At 46.2% G+C, this 17,084-nt stretch overlaps 1 protein-coding gene across 4 annotated transcripts in view; it reads right to left on the bottom strand.

Moving 5' to 3' along the window:
• The window catches only part of HIVEP3 (HIVEP zinc finger 3), a 523,619-nt gene that overhangs the window by 158,492 nt on the left and 348,043 nt on the right, over nucleotides 1-17,084 (bottom strand). For 3 of the 4 annotated variants that reach the window (XM_053576638.1, XM_053576634.1, XM_053576636.1), the window contains exon 3: nucleotides 15,511-15,591. The exons of the other annotated variant lie outside the window; for it this stretch is intronic. The gene's annotated coding sequence lies outside the window, so the exon portion shown is untranslated. The remainder of the gene's footprint in view (nucleotides 1-15,510; nucleotides 15,592-17,084) is intronic. 4 annotated transcript variants of the gene reach the window in all.

A 17,084-nucleotide genomic window follows, 5' to 3' on the forward strand; every position in this document is an offset into this window, starting at 1 on the left:
CAGCCCCCTCTGCCTGGATTCCAGTCTGCTCGGCCCCTCCCCAGGAGTTAGACTTAGAGTCTCTGAGCCTCCACTGGTCCCACGTATACATCAAAAGCTGGCCCTACCCCAGTGTTTTTCACAGAGGAACAAATGAAAGGCCGGATGTGAGGATGTTCTGTGAACAGTACCTTGCAGTTTGAGTGTGACTCCTCTGAGCAGACACACCCTACACTAGGACTGTTGGGAGTGCAGCCTAAGGTCAGCGAGCCTGGAGGACCACAGCCTGTAGGAGCATCTGCCTTGGCCAAAATAGGGAATGCTGCACGTCCCTGTAGTCTGGGGTTTTCTGAGAGCAGGTCCCTAAGAGTGAGGAGGGGGGCTGTAGAAATTATGCAAGTCTTTGCTTGCTTCCCAGCCTCCTATTTTGCACTGTGTGTTCCTCAGGGGCAGGACCAGCTCACAGCACATACCTTGGATGGACATCATGACCCCGTATTCCAGCCACATGGGCTCCTCAGAGTCCACCACGTGAGTCATGCTGCTCCCCCCATGCCCAGCTCAGCTTCCCAGAGAGATGGGACTACTCCTCTCTTTCATGAGCCCAGATCCCCACCTCAACTGCAGCACTAACTCTATCATAATCCCAGTTTCTACCTTGAATCCTTTTCGAAACAACATAAGGGTTTGAATAACTAAATGCACTTGGACTTAATGATATGCCATGTTTGTTTCGCTGGATTCTAAGGTCCCCGAAGGCACCTTCTACATGATACACGTCTTTGTAATTCTCAGTAACCAGCACAGGCAGGCACCATTGGGAGGGGTGGGGGCTGTAGCATGGTTCCCTCTCCACCCTGCCCTGCCACCTTGTGTGTCCCCAATGGTCCCAGCTGGTGTCTGTTAGAGTTGTGTGTAACTATGGAGAAAATGGGCACCGGTGCATTCTACCACAAGCAAATGGGCTGGCACGTGTACATGGAGGACCTGGTGGCTGTCTCAGTGCATTGTGGGCTTATGTTTTGGTTCTAGACTGTATGTTCAAAGTGCAAAGTCACCATTGAAGTAATCTCTTCCAGGAAGATGACCTGGTGTGCAAGATACACAATGGTGGAAGTGAGCAGTAGCAATCCATCAAAACCCCATCAACTTGTCTCTTTTTCTCCTTTGCTTTGCTTCTGATGCATTTCCAGGCCTAACTACTTCCAGGACATACGAAATGTGGACACAGTGGGATTGTGAGAGTTTGCTGTGTCCTTCTAACTATGACTGGATCCAGTCTTTAATGTGGCTCAAGGAGCCCTGCTGAAGGTAGTGACAAAGCCCTCAGGGGCGGGGATGGGGATACATAGGGAGCAGAGTTTCTGAGGCCCCAGAACCCAGAAAGTGCTTGCAGCTACCATAAGTCTCTGGTTCTCATCTATGAAAAGGGAGAATAAAATCCACCCTGAGGAGTTAATGCAGGATAAACATGAGATTATAATATGTAAACAGCAGCATGGTAAGAATCAATTTAGTCATTCCGGAACTATTCATTTAGTGTCTACTGTGGGCCAGGCCATGTTCCAGGCACTAGGCATCATATCTAGCCAGTGGCACATTGGATGGTGGTGAGTGCTATCAAGAAAGGCAAAGTAGAAAAAGGGGACCAGGAATGGGGGTTGTGACAGTAGGAGGCACTGCCATTTTAAATAAGGGGTTAGAGAAAGCTTTACTTAAAAGGGGACATTTAAGTAAAGACATCAAGAAAGTAAGGAATTGGACCCTTTTGGCAGAGGGAATAGCAAGTGCAAAGACCCTGAGTCCAAGTTTGTGGAATAGCATGGAGGCCAGTGAATATGGAGTGTGAGACGTCCATGGTGGCCACAACACTGTGGCCAAGACATTTATAAGCCTTGTGGCCTTTAGTGGGAAACAAGAAGCTCCAGGAGGCTCACCAGCCAAGGTGACACAACCTGACTTTTACAGCTGATCAATAAACTGCCCCTTCTCTTCAAAGCCTCATTCAGTACCAAGTCCTGTGCAACTCCAACCTGGGTGCTCTTTCCTTTCTCGAGTTTTGTCCAGCTTTCTACATCTATACCAACTAGGAAGGCTGCCTCACACTCTGCCAAGTGCAAGCTGGGAAGAGAGAGAAGCCAGGCAGCCTGTGGTGCGGAATCTCACTCCCCTGCCTCAGTGTTCAGAGGGCCACGGGCCTGGCTCAGCTGTAGCCTGTGAGCACACTAGGTGTGCAGAGATGCTGGGGCAATGGCAGAGTCCCGGGTGCCTTCTCATTAATGAGATAGCTTGGCATGGAACTGGAAATTTCACCTGGCACTTCCTCACCTGCTTATCTACCAAAAGGTAAAATCATGTGATTTAAAATAAATACTGTCCATCTCTATCAGTGGTTTTTAACCTTTTTTGGGGTCACCTGCTCCTTTGAGAATCTGCTGAAAGCTATGATGCTCTCTCTTCAGAAAGCGAACATGGGCTATGCACTCATTTTCTTATTCTTTCAGGGGGTTCGCAGATCCCCCGATTTCAGTGCCAGATGAATGACTGAGTGAAGAATGAATAAAGAATAAAGACGTTTCACGTAGAAGGAGAACGGTGAGGGATGAACAGAACAGAAAGATGTGGCTTCCTCTAGGCACTAGGACTCTTGCTAGTGTTTCTGAAGCCTTCCAAGAAGCCAACTGGGAAGAAACATGTGGTCAGGCTTTGCTCAACAGGTGTTTTCCAGATAGCCCAGCATCTTTCCTCCAGCTCCCCCTGCACCTCTCATCTAGTCCCTCTGAGTGACTGTCTTTCTAAAAGGTTTAAAAACTCACACTTTCCTCCCTTTCTCAGGGTGTCCTGAACAAAAAAGGACTTTTCATGGGTGACTATGGGGCAACAGAATTAATATAAATCCAGCCATATTAAATGTAAGGAATTTTTTATTTATTTATTTTTTTAATCACATGGCCACACTGGCTGAGGCCCAGGGCCCTTGCCCATCTCTCCTTCTGGGTCCAGATTTCCAACCTTCCAGTTCATTTTAAATTTTGGATACATCCCCTTCGAAAGTAGAATGAACTATTAACTTATTCTGGGAGTCACACTTCTAACCGTGCAATTTTGACCATAATCTTGTTTTCTTTTTCCAATCACTGTTCTGTCCTAACACAGAACAGGAAGAACTTCAGAAGAACTGGGGTAAGTAGGAATCTGTCCAAACGGGCAATGGCCACAGAGAGCTCTTCTGACAGGTCAGAGCCTCCAAGGTCCCAATGACGTGGCCCCAGGGTCTCTCCTGTCTCTCGTCTGATCCTTCTTCCTCCTCCCCAGCACCATGCCCCAGCTGCCCTGAGCTGGGGGTTCCCCAAACAGTGTTGTTTCCCACTTCTGCTCCTTTGCAAGTGCTGTGCCTGCCACCTGGAACAGCGGCCACACCTGCTGTCTCACAAGAAAGCTCTTATCTCTCTCAAGCCTCACCTCCCAGCTCCTCAGAGAGACTGTTGGCTTCCCGTGTGAATCTCTTGCCCTCATCCTCACCTCAGCACGTGTTATACTATATTTCCAACCCCAGAACTTATTACACCGTATTGCACTTTTTTGACTCTTTAGGGGGCAGGAAACAAAGTTAGAGCTTAGATAAATATACTTAAAAGTACTTATTTACCTTTTCATTTCATGAACTGAGTCTTATTTATCTTTGTTTCTCTGGCAAACAGCACCAGTATGTACTGATGCTTCTTTCCATAGACGTTTGTTAGTACACATTGCCTTTGTGGAGTTCCCCCTTTACCCTTCCAGCAGGATTATCTGTTGTAACTTCAACACCCTGCTTGACTGCCCTCCCACGGCCTTCTAATCACTAGTTAGAATAGGGTGTAAACCACGAGGAAATGGGCACGGAGGGACTCTCTCGAGAGTAAAGTAACTGACTTATGTGTATGGAGTTTATGTCTTGAGGGATGGCTGCCCTGGGCTCCGGGTGGGTAAGGTCACCCTGGATGGGAAAGCTCCTTGGGCAAGTTGTCATAGCAACCCTTTCAATTTCATGTAAGAGAGTCCCTGAGAGGAAAAACACACCAAGGAGAGAGGGAGGGTGGTAGGACACCACCCAAAGCCTCCTGACACTGCCCTCCTGTACCCTTTTCTTTGTTTCCCACTGGTTTACATGCTCAAGGTAGATGCCATTATGTGTGGGCATCTGAGTGGAAGCTGCTTAAAATAGCCATCCTACTATTTCAGGGAGTAGTTGAATATGCATGAAGCTATTTTAGAAAAGATGTCCCTGGCCCAGCCAATCCAAACCCCATTCTTTCTCTTGGAAGTGCCAAGAGAAGTTGAATGGGACCTTTCTTAGTCTTTCCACTAGGGTGGGGGGGTTTCAGAAGCCACAGAAACAACACCCTGACTAATGTTGGTCTTGTAGGCCCGTCAGCTCTGCCTCCTCATTCTGTGGTTAGACATTTCAACCCATTAGAGTCCTCCAGAGCCTGGCAACCTTCAACAACTATGTTGCAATCCAGCCTGCCAAGGTCTTTGGGGGTCTCAGAAGAGTAGGTATTTCTATTGGCTTGTGCATTTATTCATGTGACACTTACTGAGAAATAGTATGTGTGAGGAGGAATGCATTGGGTGCTGGGGATATAGATTTCTGACCCAAGCTCATAGGGATGGGTGGGTGGACAGTGAGTAGAGGGGTAATGGCTGTGAAGTTCCAAAATAAAGGAGGTGTCAGGATGTTGGGAGATCAGAAGAAGGAGCTGTTGCTTCTTCCTGATGGCTGGAAAAAGATGATTTTTGAGCTTATCCTTGGGGGTAAGTAGAAGGCCTGCGAAATCTGAGAACTAGTGGTGGGGCCCCAGGGGTGGGGAATGGCTGGGTATGGGGAACTGGGATGCCCCAGGAGAAAGTGTGCCATCAGAAGGTGAGAGAGGAAGGGAAACCAGCCTGCAGGGTCACTGAGGGCTGGACCAGTAGTGCTTCCTCTGAGTCCTCAGGCTTGGGCTGGGAGCGCCTCCCTTCTGTGAGCCTGAAGTGCCTGGTGCATGGCTGTCACTGTCCCCAACTGAGATTGGAAGTCCCCGGGGGCAGGGCCCTTGTCAGAGTCTCCTGGCACCTGCAGAGCCCTGTGCCAGGCCAGGGACTGACAGCTTTCACAGAATGCTGGTCAAAGGCATGGTTCAGAGCCAGACTGCCTGGGTTCAAATGTGGAATCTACCCCTTACTGGCTGTGACCTTAGGAAAGTTATCTGACCTTTCTTTGCCTCCATTTTGTCACTCATAAAATGGAAATTATAACAGACCCAATCTCATGGAGCTTTTTGGTGAGAAATACATGAATTAATATACGTAAAGGGCTTAGGAGCCTGTGTAGCACATAGTAACCAATATATAAAAGTGTCAACTTTTCATTATTCCAATGAGTTTGGATTTTTAACTTGACAATGGAGTGTCATCCATGACAAATTTTCTTTCCAAATTAAAAATACCTTATCGCTTTGATTGATTATATCCTATGTCCACTCTAAAAGCATTATTAATGAAAAGAACAATAGAAAAATAATCCCTTTAAATCTTTCAGATAACTACCATTAACAGGACCATCTGCTATGGACTGAATGTTTGGGTCCCTCCAAATTCATATGTTGAAATCCTAACTCTCAAGGTGACAGTGTTAGGAGGTGGAACTTTGGGAAATTATTAAGTTCTGGAGGCAAAGCACTTGTGAGTGGGATTAGTGCCCTTATAAAAGGGGCCAACAGAGACCTCTCCTACCCCCTACCATGGGAGGACACAGCAAGAAGGTGACATCTATGAATCAAACAGTGGCTCTGTCTTGATCTTGGACTTCCCAGCCTCTAGAAGTGTAAGAAATAAATTTCTGTTGTCTATAAGTCACGCAGGTTATGGGATCTTGCTATAGTAGCCAGAATAGGTTAAGGCACCATATTTTTAGATATAGTCAGTCCTTATTATTCACAAATCCTGTATGTGCAAATTTATCTACTTGATAAAATTTATTTGTAACCCCCAAAGTCAATACTCATTTTCACAGTCATTTGCAAATACACATATTGGAGGAAATTTTGAGTCTCCCAACACGCATGTTCCCAGATAAGGTCAAACAAGATGAGGCTCTGCCTTGTTTCACCTCCCATACTGAAAAGTCCTCTTTGCAGACTAGTCAGTGACACTTTCTTTTCTTTCTTTTTTTGTATTTTTGTGCTTTTTGTTTGGTGATTTTACTGTTTAACCTAGCCCCTAGGTGAAGTGCCGTCTAGCATTCCCAAGCACGAGAAAGCAGTGATGTACCTGCCAGAGGAAATACCTGTGTTAGATAAGTTTTGTTCAGAGGTAAGTTATAATGGTGTTGGCCCTCAGTTCAGTAGTAATGAATCAATAATCTACATCAAATAAGGTGTCTTTAAATAGAAATGCTCATAAAACAAGGTATGTATTGATCAGTTGACAAAAATGTTGTGACCAGAGGCTTGTTGGAGGCTAACGGTGTCATTCCCCTAGGAGTAAGGGTTCAGTATTTGATAATTCAGTGTTTGTGAGGACTTTATAGAACACAGCTACTACAAATAATGAGAATTGGACTTGTTCTAGATAAGTGGATATACATCTCCATACAATTTGGAATGGACCTTCCACACTCTTTTATCACTCTAAAAAAAATCAGACACTAGTACATCAAAGACATATTTCCATGTCCATAAACACAAGTCTTCTGACGGCTGCATCACCTTGCACTTTTCCTCAATCCTTGACCAGTATTTCCCTATTGATGGACAATCTGGATGTACTCCATCATTCACTATTATAAACATTCTTATTGGTAATAACAAAAGAGCTAACGTTTATTCAGCACTTACTGTGGGCCTACCCCTCTGCTAAGAGTTTTATAAGTATTATCTCATTTAAGCTTTACAACAAGCTTAAGAAGGTGGTATTATTATTATGCCTATTTTGCAGATGAAGACGTTGATGCTTAGAATTGTAGAGTGAATTTTCCAACAAGGTCTCTCTGATTTCGGTTTCCATGCTTAGCCAATGTGCTCTGCTGCCTTCTTATACACACACACCTGGGAACTTTGTGACTGTTTCCTTAGGATGCCTGTTTGTAAGTGGACTAGTAGGTTGAAAATGGCACATCAAAAGTATTGGTACCTATTGTTCAATCTCCCCTCCAGAAAATTCACAACTCACTCGCAGTGCATGAGTATTTCTGTTTCCCATTCTGCATCTCCCCAAACATTCTCCTTCTTTATACACTTTGATTCTGATTTTATGTGCATCCTTTGGTGATTGCTCTTTCTATACACTTGCTATCCCTGTATCTCATCTTCATGAATTGCTGGTTCTCATCCTCTGCCCATGTTTCTATTGGCGATTTATCTTTACCTACTTTATTTATAAGTGTCCTGTGTGTGTTGCTGTTATTAACCCTGTACTATGTTGAGATACTTTTCTTAGTTTGTTATCACCCTTTAACCTTGATTATTGTGTGGTTTTTGCCCACAGGCTTTTAATGCTTTTCTTTCACAGTTTCTGGATTTGGTTTTATGCATAAGGAGGTATTTTCCATCCCAATATAATACAGGTGGTCCTTCACTTTCTTCTCTTAGCACCTTTATGGTTTCATGTTTTTTGATCACCTTGGGGTTTATTTTGGTTCAAGGACTGAGGAATGGAGCCGATTTTATTCCTCCCCTCACCATCACCACAAGTGCTAGCTGGTTGTCTTCATACCACATTAGGAATCATTTATCTTTTCATCTCTAGTTCCCATCACCAGTGCTTTCCCACACAGAACCCTGTGTACCCTGGTATCCACTTCTGAGTACTCTGTTACTCTCTGAGCCATAGGCTATTTCTGTACCAACACTGATTTTTTTCTAGGCCATTCATCTATGTCTATTTTTCCACATGTACTTTGTAATCATTTTATGAAAATTTTTGAAGGAATTTTGACTGATATCCCATTTCATTTATAGACTAATAAGAGCTTTTCAAAACTGTTTCTTCTTGGTTAATTTATGTTTGTTTGTTTTTTGAGACAGTGTCTCACTTTGTCACCTTGGCTAGAATACAGTGATATCATCCTAGCTTACTACAACCTCAAACTCCTGGGTTCAAGCAATCCTCCTGCCTCAGCCTCCTAAGTAGCTGGGATAACAGGAGCCCACCACAACAGCTGGCTAATTTTTCTATTTTTAGTAGACATGAGGTCTCGCCCTTGCTTAGGCTGGTCTCGAGCTCCTGATGTCAAGTGATCCTCCCATCTCAGCCTCCCAGAGTGCTAGGATCATAGGTGTTAGCCACAGCGCCCAGCTATTTTATCTTTTATTTCTTTGGAGAATGGGATCTTTTCCCTGCTATGCTTTCTAATCATTAGAGTGAGTCAGAGGTGGCTCATTTCCACCTTCATGGAACATTTTCAAATCAGCCCTGAAGGAAGTGATCAGTCCCTCCACCAACCCTTGTCCTTTCCCATGCCATGTCTCACTTTTTCACCCATAATTACAACTAACGCTTATACAGTGAACACCTTGAAGGCAGGGTCCCTGAATGGTCTGTTTGTGTATTTCCTACCACACCTGACAGGTGTTTGTAGGATGAAAGAAAGAAAGAGAGGAAGGAAGGAAGGGAAGGAGGAAGGAAGGAAAGAAGGAAGAAAGAAAGGGAGGAAGGGACGGAGGGAGGCAGAAAGGAAGGAAGGAAGGAAGGAAGGGAGAAAGGAAGGAAGGAAGAAAAAAAGAAGGAAGGAAGGCAGGCTGGCTCCTGGAAAGAAAGGAAATGAATGAACGAAAGAAAGAAAGATACCCCCCTAGAAAGAAAGATATCCACAATCGTCCTGATTGTGAAGTAAAATGAATCTATGAGAAAAATCCTTTTTTTCTATGGGCTTTCATTAGAAAACAAGAGATTTGTCCTTGGCTAAACCCCAGAGAACACGTGAGAGTCATAGAAGGGGCCCCCTGCTAGGCTGGTGTGTCGTGTCCAGCCATTCCCCCCATATCTCTCCCCACCCTCATCAACTTTGCCGGGGCATTTCTTAGGGAAGCTCTCAATGCCTTAAGAGGCCTCCAGAAGAAGGAACACAATTATTCACCATATGCCTGGTGCTGTGCTAGACTTTTTGAATTGTTTTCTTGCAAAATATAACACCCTAAAAGTTCGAATCGCAAGTCCCATTTTGCAAATGAGGAGACTGAGTCTGAGAAAGTTGGAGCCCCTCACAACCAAGGCTGTGGGACTCTAAAGGCCTCACCTCTCCCATGATAATACCCAGAGCACCGGATTCTAGGAGGATGGGTGTCTGTGGCCCAGAGAAGGGTCCCATACAGAGCGATAGAGGGAGTGTCTTGTTTACATGAAACCCAGATAGTCCTAGAAAACTTTCCCCCCAGAGAAGTTTGTGAAGATGCTCTTATGAAGTGTTCCTAAAGAGCCCCAGACTTGGGTCAAAGAGTTACTCTTGGAGCAGGGAACATGTCACATGGGTTTTATTGTTGCCATGGACTGGGGAGACGAGGAGCCGGGTGGTGGGAGGCTTGCCATGACAGTGGGGTATTGGGCTCCTGCATATGTCTGGGGGTGCCCCTCCAAGGTCCTCCTATCAGCCTGCCCAAAGTCAGAGCCTTTTCACTTGGCTCTGCAGGACCCTCAAGGGAGTGCAGCCCCCTTACGGCCTGGCAGCTGCTGGGCAGGCCTGTGCGTATTTCTAAGCATAGACTAAAGCTCAGTTTCTCCTGAAGGACCATGGCTTTGATTCTGTCTGTGCTCGGCCCAAAGTAGACCCCAAGGACATGGAGATGGGTGGTCAAGAGGTGGATCATATGAAAAATTCCCAGCCCTGCCCAAGTGCCACAGTAGGGATATCTAAATGCCGGGGGAGCCCAGACCCAGGGCATTTGCAGGCAGCAGGCTGTGCAGGCCAGATGTCAGATAAAGCTTGTGGGCTTCTTCCTGTGGGCAAAGGGAGAGGCTCGGCATTTTGAAGCAAGAGTCTGCCATGACTAGATTTGTGCTTTAGAAGCAAACTAACTAGGTCTATTTATTTTCAATAAGGTATATTATGGTTCAGGTAAAAATTAAAGTTTTTCTATTTTGGACAAATAATACGAAACATAAAGAAAGAAACACAGAGGGGTATGGACCCAATCGTTCCACTTCCCTCTGTGTACAGAGCTGACAGATGGAAAGAGCTGTGCACTTGGAGTGAGAGAGACCCACAATCACGTTCAAGTCCCTGCCACCGACTTGCTGTGTGACCTCTGGCAAATTACTTCTCCATCTCAACCTCAGTTCCCTCGCCTGTAGATGGGAATCCTGCCATCTAACACACAGGGCTGGTCTTCAGGATAAAATGGGGGTGTCTAAGGGCACTGCACACGTGCACATACTTGGCAAATGCGCAGCATTTAGGTGAGGCTCCTGGAGGCTCTGTGCCCACACCTGAGGACATGTCAGATGTTGCGCACCCCTGCAATTTCTTGGGAAGTCTCTCTCAGCTATTCCAGCTCCACTCAAAACCTGTCCTGTAAAAACATGACCCCATCCAGAGAAGCGACCTCTCTTGTATTTGGCGGGCCACCTGCCCGCTGGATGAAGCCTGCTGGGCCATGAACATCAACAACGGCCCCTTCCTGGTGGGAGATGGAACAGGGAGCCGGCTTGTTCTCCGAGAGCAGACTGCTGGCGGGCAACGAGGAACATTTTAAGGTGGGATGTTTTTTCCTGCACCACTGGCAGCTGTCTACATAAGGCGTCCATTATGTGCAGGCCCCAAGGCCAGTGGGCCTGACAGGCTGAGCTAAAATTAGAGTCAAATGTGCACTGGGCAGAGATGTGGAACATCTGAAGGTCAGAGGCCTCTAAGCAGCCGCCCAGGCAGGACAGGGGCAGATGGACACCCAACAGCTGTGGCAGCTGCTGCCTCCAGTTCCTCACGGGCACAGGGACAGACAGCCCTGCCCAGCAGCCTGCTTCAATAGCCCAGCTTGAATTAAAAAATAGAGCCCAGTGTATAATCCCAAATATATATTTCAAAAAAGAAGAAAAAATCTGTGTGCATAGAAAAAAGGGGTGTCTAAGAGAAGAATTTACTAAATATCTCAGTCACGAATGTGGAGTAGTGGGTGAATTTTTTCTCTTTGCCTGTACTTTTCAAAATGTCTTCAGTAAATATGTATTACTTTTGTAATCAGAAGAAAACGCAATGGAAGATGCTATAAAATATTTATTTATATTAGATACATAAAAATAATTCCATTGTATATTCATAGAAGCATGTAGTATAGATGTGTATGTGTACGTATATTTATACAACATTAAAGATTAACATTCTCCAACCCCTTATTTTATGGAGGAAACTGAGGCTCCAGAAGCAAAGTGCCTGTTTAGGAAGCTAAGAAACTGCTTTGTACCGAGCTGCAGAGCTAAATCCCAACCCTAGTTTTCCATCTGCAATTCTTCCTGCAGATTGAAGAAAGGAAGGGTGTTCAGAGCACAAAACAAAACAGAACATTCTGCTCTTGAAGTCTCAAACATTCAGAAAGCGACCCCTTACAGGAGTGAGGGTTGAATTGTCTTTCTCTCCACTCCCACCTTCCCCTCCTCTGGGGGCATGTGGTCTTCCTGCCAGATCTGCCTACGAAAGCCTTTGAAGGAATGGGTGGTAAATTGTGCTGTGGGGGCACAAAGGGCACAATTCTCCTTTCTTTCCCAAGATAGGGCAGGCTATGGGGAGGCTGGCAGATGCCAGATCTTTGGGGTGGAGAGGGTTAAGTTAAACTCTCCCCTGTCTGAGCCCCTTCAGCCTTCCTGGCAGTGCCTCACAGCACCTCTAGGTCCTCCCTACACCCCAAGGCCTTTTCTTCAGCTTCTCCCTCTGCCCGGTACCCATCCCTATTCCCACTTTCTGTCCCAACACCCCCAGGGCCCAATTCATTCATGCATTTGTGCATTCTTGTTGGTGAAAAAAATTTTGTTAAGTGCCTAAAATGGGTTAGAACAAGACAGACATAGTTCTAACCCTATAGGCACCTCTAGTGGTTAGAGGGAAGCTGCCCCAGGTCACTCAAGTATAGACTCTGGGGCCAGCCTCCCTGGGTTCGACCTGACAGCCATTCCTTAGTTGTGTGTGCATGGGCCAGTTACACAGCCCCTCTGGGCATCAGCTCTCCCCCAGAAAGGAGGATGACAGCAGTACCTGCTTCACAGAGTTGTGCAGGTGGAGTGTAAACCCACATGAAGCTGCTAGAACAGTGCCTGGCATGCAGTAAGTGCCCCCTCCTTATGGTACCCCCACCCCCCACTGCTCCCTCCTGTACAGTCCCATGTTACTCTGGGGCTTTGATCGGCTTGCAATGCCAGTTTTTGGGGTCCTTCCTTCTCTGTACCTAGGCAGGGACTGAGTGTTATTCATCGCCATGCCAGCACCCAGCATGAATGCTGTAACATCTTCAGGGTTACTTCAGACTTAACAGGTGACATGTGCCTTCAACCCTAACCAAGAAAAGCCTTAGGCCACCTACTTTTTAGAGGCATTAGAGGCCACAAATCTGGCCTTATCATGGTGCTCATCGCTGTTCCTCTTAAACTGCAGGACCTGGCCCTGGGTAAGACCCTCCCAATGAGTTCCAAGCTTCCGGGATGCTAAGCTTCCATGAATGCTTCTCCCAGATGGAGAACTCCAGGGTAGTCACTGTCAGCACCAACAGCTGATGCCCCAACATGCTGGGGTGTTTCCCAGGCCTTTGCCCATACCAGCCTCTCTGCCTGGAATCCCTCTGCCCCCTTCCCACAGTCCCCCTGACCTGACAAACTCCCACTATCCATCCAGCACCTGCCCAGATGCCCCCTACACGGGCTCCCCTATTCACAACTCCAGAAGGGAGCTCCTGTCCTCTGCACCTGTATGACTTCCTACACAGGCCTGTGCAGTGACTCTTGCTCACAGTGTAAGACTATTCCTTCTATGTCAGGCTTTTTGAACCTTTTTATTTCACGGCACATTTGAACCTGTAGTTAAACTTCCACGGCACACTTAAATTATGTTGATAAAAAAAAAAAGAGTAAAAAAGAGAATATGCCTACTATGCTTTGAATTTTGAAAATAACTAATGATCTTTAAAAATTTTTGCAGAATACCTGAGATCATCTCACATCACACTAGCCTACAAGTTCCTTCTGGAAAAGGGACTGTCTTGTTCTCATCTGGGCCCCCTGGAGCAGAAGAGCTGTTAGGAAGGTTCCACTGAATGAACTTTTCAAAGGAAAGTCAAGTCCACTGGGTTGATTTCCTATAAAGGCGCATATGCCAATGGCTCATGTCACAAGTCCTCCTAGGCCACCACTGCCTGTCAGGAGCCACTTGCTCTTTCACAGGGACCTGAGTTGGCAGAGGAACACAGATTGTAAGCACAGACAGCATGACAGGCACTGTGTTGGCCTTGCCCTCCAGCCCTTGCACTTGACCTTAGGACCACTTCTGGAGACAGTTATTTTACAGACAGAGACCCTGAGGTTCAGACCAGTTACAGCGCCTAGCAAGGAGGGGCAGCCAGGGTCGGTCCCAGTACCTACAATTTCTATACCCTAGTGAGACAACAGATGTGAGTGTTCTGATCTACCAAGAGAGGAACTACAGAACTATCAATTTGCAAAGTATTACCCAGCACACAGAACCTACTCTAGGGCAGCAGCAACCTTGCTGTAATTCAGCTGTGGAGAGGAGACCGAAGGGGCCTTAGTAAGAGCATTAAGTCCTTACAGGATTGCTGCCCTGGGGGAGGTGGCCTGTTGTTTTTCAGGGACAGAGAAGAGAGGGAGAGCTGAACAAGGGTGGGAAGATGAGAAGCCAAGCAGCTCCATACCTGAAGCAGAAGCTCAATGCAGGATGGACCCCACAGAGCCTGTGGATCCTCTGCAGCCAGATAGGCCCCGGAGCCTATGAGAGTCTGGGCCGCAGACACTTCAACAGGGCACATTCTGCCCCAGGCCTCCTGTGAGGTTCAGTGAGTTCTACCATAAGCATCTCCTTTAAGCAATGGGCCCATCCTCACCCCAGCCTGTCTCAGAACAACATAGCTGACTGTCTTCCTTCCTGCCATGTAGGACTCAACCAGAGCTTGGCATGGCATTTGGAATTCTATGCCCCTCCCAGCCTCTGTTCTACCACCCCTCCTATTGGGTACTATGTCCCAGCCACCACTCCCCCTTTGCAATTCCTGTTCCTTCAGCCCCGAATACCTTTCTTCCATGTTTCACCTGCTGAGTTTCTACTCATCTTCAAAGCCCAGTTCAAAGGCCATCCTCAAATGGGCTCCTTGAGCTACCCCCACAACCAAAACCAGACAGAATGAACGCTTTCTGCCAGCATGGGTCTTGCTGTCCCGTGGCACATCCATCTCCTCCACAGTAGGGGAAGCTTCCTGATGGCAATGTGGTGATTTGTTCACCTCCGTGCCTCAGTGCTCAGCATAGAGTATAGAATACAGCAGGCAACAAACCATCTCCAGATGCCCAGGCCATGGCAGGGCAGGCCTGGGGCCGCTGATGGTCTATGCCTGAGTTTGACTTCATGCAGAGTTTGCTAGAAGGAATACTTGTCCCCTCTCACCCCCCAGTGCACCCCCACATACACATATATGAGGTCTGACAATTAAGTTCGCGAACTTGCCACCGTGCACAGAAGTGATGAAAACATGGTAAAACATTCATTGAATTGTGAGTCAAAATCATTGGCTGACTGTGCTGTCTGCATAGCAGACCAAGTCAACATCAGTAGAGAAACAGGAAAATCTTAACTGAAAATCTTGGCATGAGAAAGGTGCGTGCAAAAAACTGGCTCTTGCATCACAACAATGCACCAGCTCACACAGTGCTCGATGTCTGTGAGGGAGTTTTTTAAGCTAGAAAACAAATAGCAGTATTTGAACACCCTCCCTACTCATCTGATCTGGCCTCCAGTGACTTTTTACTTTACCCAAAGATAAAGGAAATATTAAAAGGAAGACATTTTAATAATTGAAGACATTAAGGGTAATATGATGGCAGCTCTGATGGCTACTCCAGAAAGAGTTCCCAAACCGCTTTGAAGGGTGAATTAGGCACTGGCACCAGTGCATAGCTCGCCAAGGGGAGTACTTGGAAGGTGACCATAGTGATATCCAGCAATGAGTTATGTAGCACTTTTTCTAAGACGAGTCCATGAACTTAATTGTCAGACCTCGTATGGTAAACACACAGGCCAGTCAAAGCCTTGCAGGGATGTGACATCCTTGGAGCAATCAAATAGGAAACTGAGCCCTAAGGAAGTAGCACACAGCTGCAGTGCTATCCCCCCTGCCCATGGCCTTGGCCAGAGTCCAGTTCATAGAGTTCCATTCCTTCACTTTGCAGATAAGGAAACAGAGACCAAGAAAGGAAGGCCCTTGCTTGAGATTTTCCCTGGCTATAGAGGCAGACCCGTGGCCTTTAGACTGTGATGAAATTGCTTTGTGTCCTGTGGTGTTGGGGGGAATGGGGAGAGCTTACCTGCCAAAAGACAGCCACAGTCTCATTGTTGAGATGTGCCAGAGATTTCTAAGAGCTTGGAGGAATGTGTTGGAGGGAGGCCTGAGGGAAGTAGAAAGTGAGAATATTATACCACTGCCATCTGTCAACTTTCATCTGAGTTTGAAAAATGCATCCAAAAATGGTGAGCACAGCCTTGCTGAAAGCGACCATCCAGCTACCATCCCCTCTCCAACATGGATATCATGGGGTCAAGATCAGGTTCCTGGGATTCAATCGGAGCATCAAAACCCCACTCACAGATCTACAAGTCACCTGCCCCTGCCGGTGCCACAGGTATGCTGGTCTTGCTCTTGGAACTCTCACTTAATAGGAACTCTCACTTTTAAGCACTCCTTGGGGGAAACACCTTTCATGGGCTCCCTGTGTGCTGTGTTTTAGAATTGTTCTTCTTTTCATTGTTCATTAATTCACGCAAGCATTCAATAGCCATTGGGAAAGCAGTTAGATGCTGGCATCAGTTCTTATAAACTCTGAGAATGTCAGTTCAGAACTGGTATGAAAGGCCCATCTAGACCTAGGAAAAAAGCCACAGGCTCCCCATCCACACCTCATGGGCTGCCTCCCAGATGCTGGGCAAAGCACTTTGATTACATGCTTCGGGATGGCAGGATGCTTCACCATTTTCAGCACAAAGACTCCTTCCCATTTGTGTGTGCAATTATTTCCCAGGTAGCTATGTACCTAGTATCTTCCCATTGAGAAAACTGCATAAAAGTTGCAGTGAATAAGATGCTTTATGATCAACTTGTCTTTTAATAATCATGGCACCACTACATGTATTTACATAATGACTACACACATACTCATTTGTCACATGTTATTTACATATGTTTCCCAGGCTTAAGCCATTGAGCCCTTGGGTATCCATTCATTCAATATTCACTCACTCAGCAGATATTTATGGAGCATTTCTGAGATTCCTGGCCCTGTAGCCCAGAGGTTAGGGACAGGAAAGAGCTGCAGCTCAACAGTAAAGCACACTTAAGCTTATGCTCAGGTCAGGCTGCATATGTGCCCTTGGGCAGGCCATCTGAGCTTTCTCCAGCTCAGAGCCCTCGCAAGTACAATGGAACTGGTAACCGTGACACTACATAGCTTTTATGAGGACTAAATGAGATAGTAGAAAGCATCCAGATCAGGGCCTGGCACAAAGCAGAAGCTCAACAAATGGACACCCGAGGACACTCATTATCACCATCATCTTCATCATCAACATTGGAAGTATCATCATCGTTACCATCAATAGCAACAGCAGCATCACTGTCACCACCATCCTCACCGTTACTACCACAGTTCTATTTCCCTTCTCTTTCTGAACCTTGCCCTCAATTAGGGTATATAGTAGTTTCTATCTTCTAATACTTATTTGTATCCACATCTTATTTCTCAGATTCTTGTCCAGCTCTGTAACTTCAGAGTTGTTTGAACATGGGTAAATTACTTACCTTGTCTGAATGAATCTATTTCCCCACATGTAAAATAGGAACAAAGTGTCATTTTTATAATAATTAAATTAAATAATACAAAACCTC

This window comes from Nycticebus coucang, chromosome 22 (genome assembly GCF_027406575.1).
Source record: "Nycticebus coucang isolate mNycCou1 chromosome 22, mNycCou1.pri, whole genome shotgun sequence".
NCBI classification, from domain to species: domain Eukaryota; kingdom Metazoa; phylum Chordata; class Mammalia; order Primates; family Lorisidae; genus Nycticebus; species Nycticebus coucang.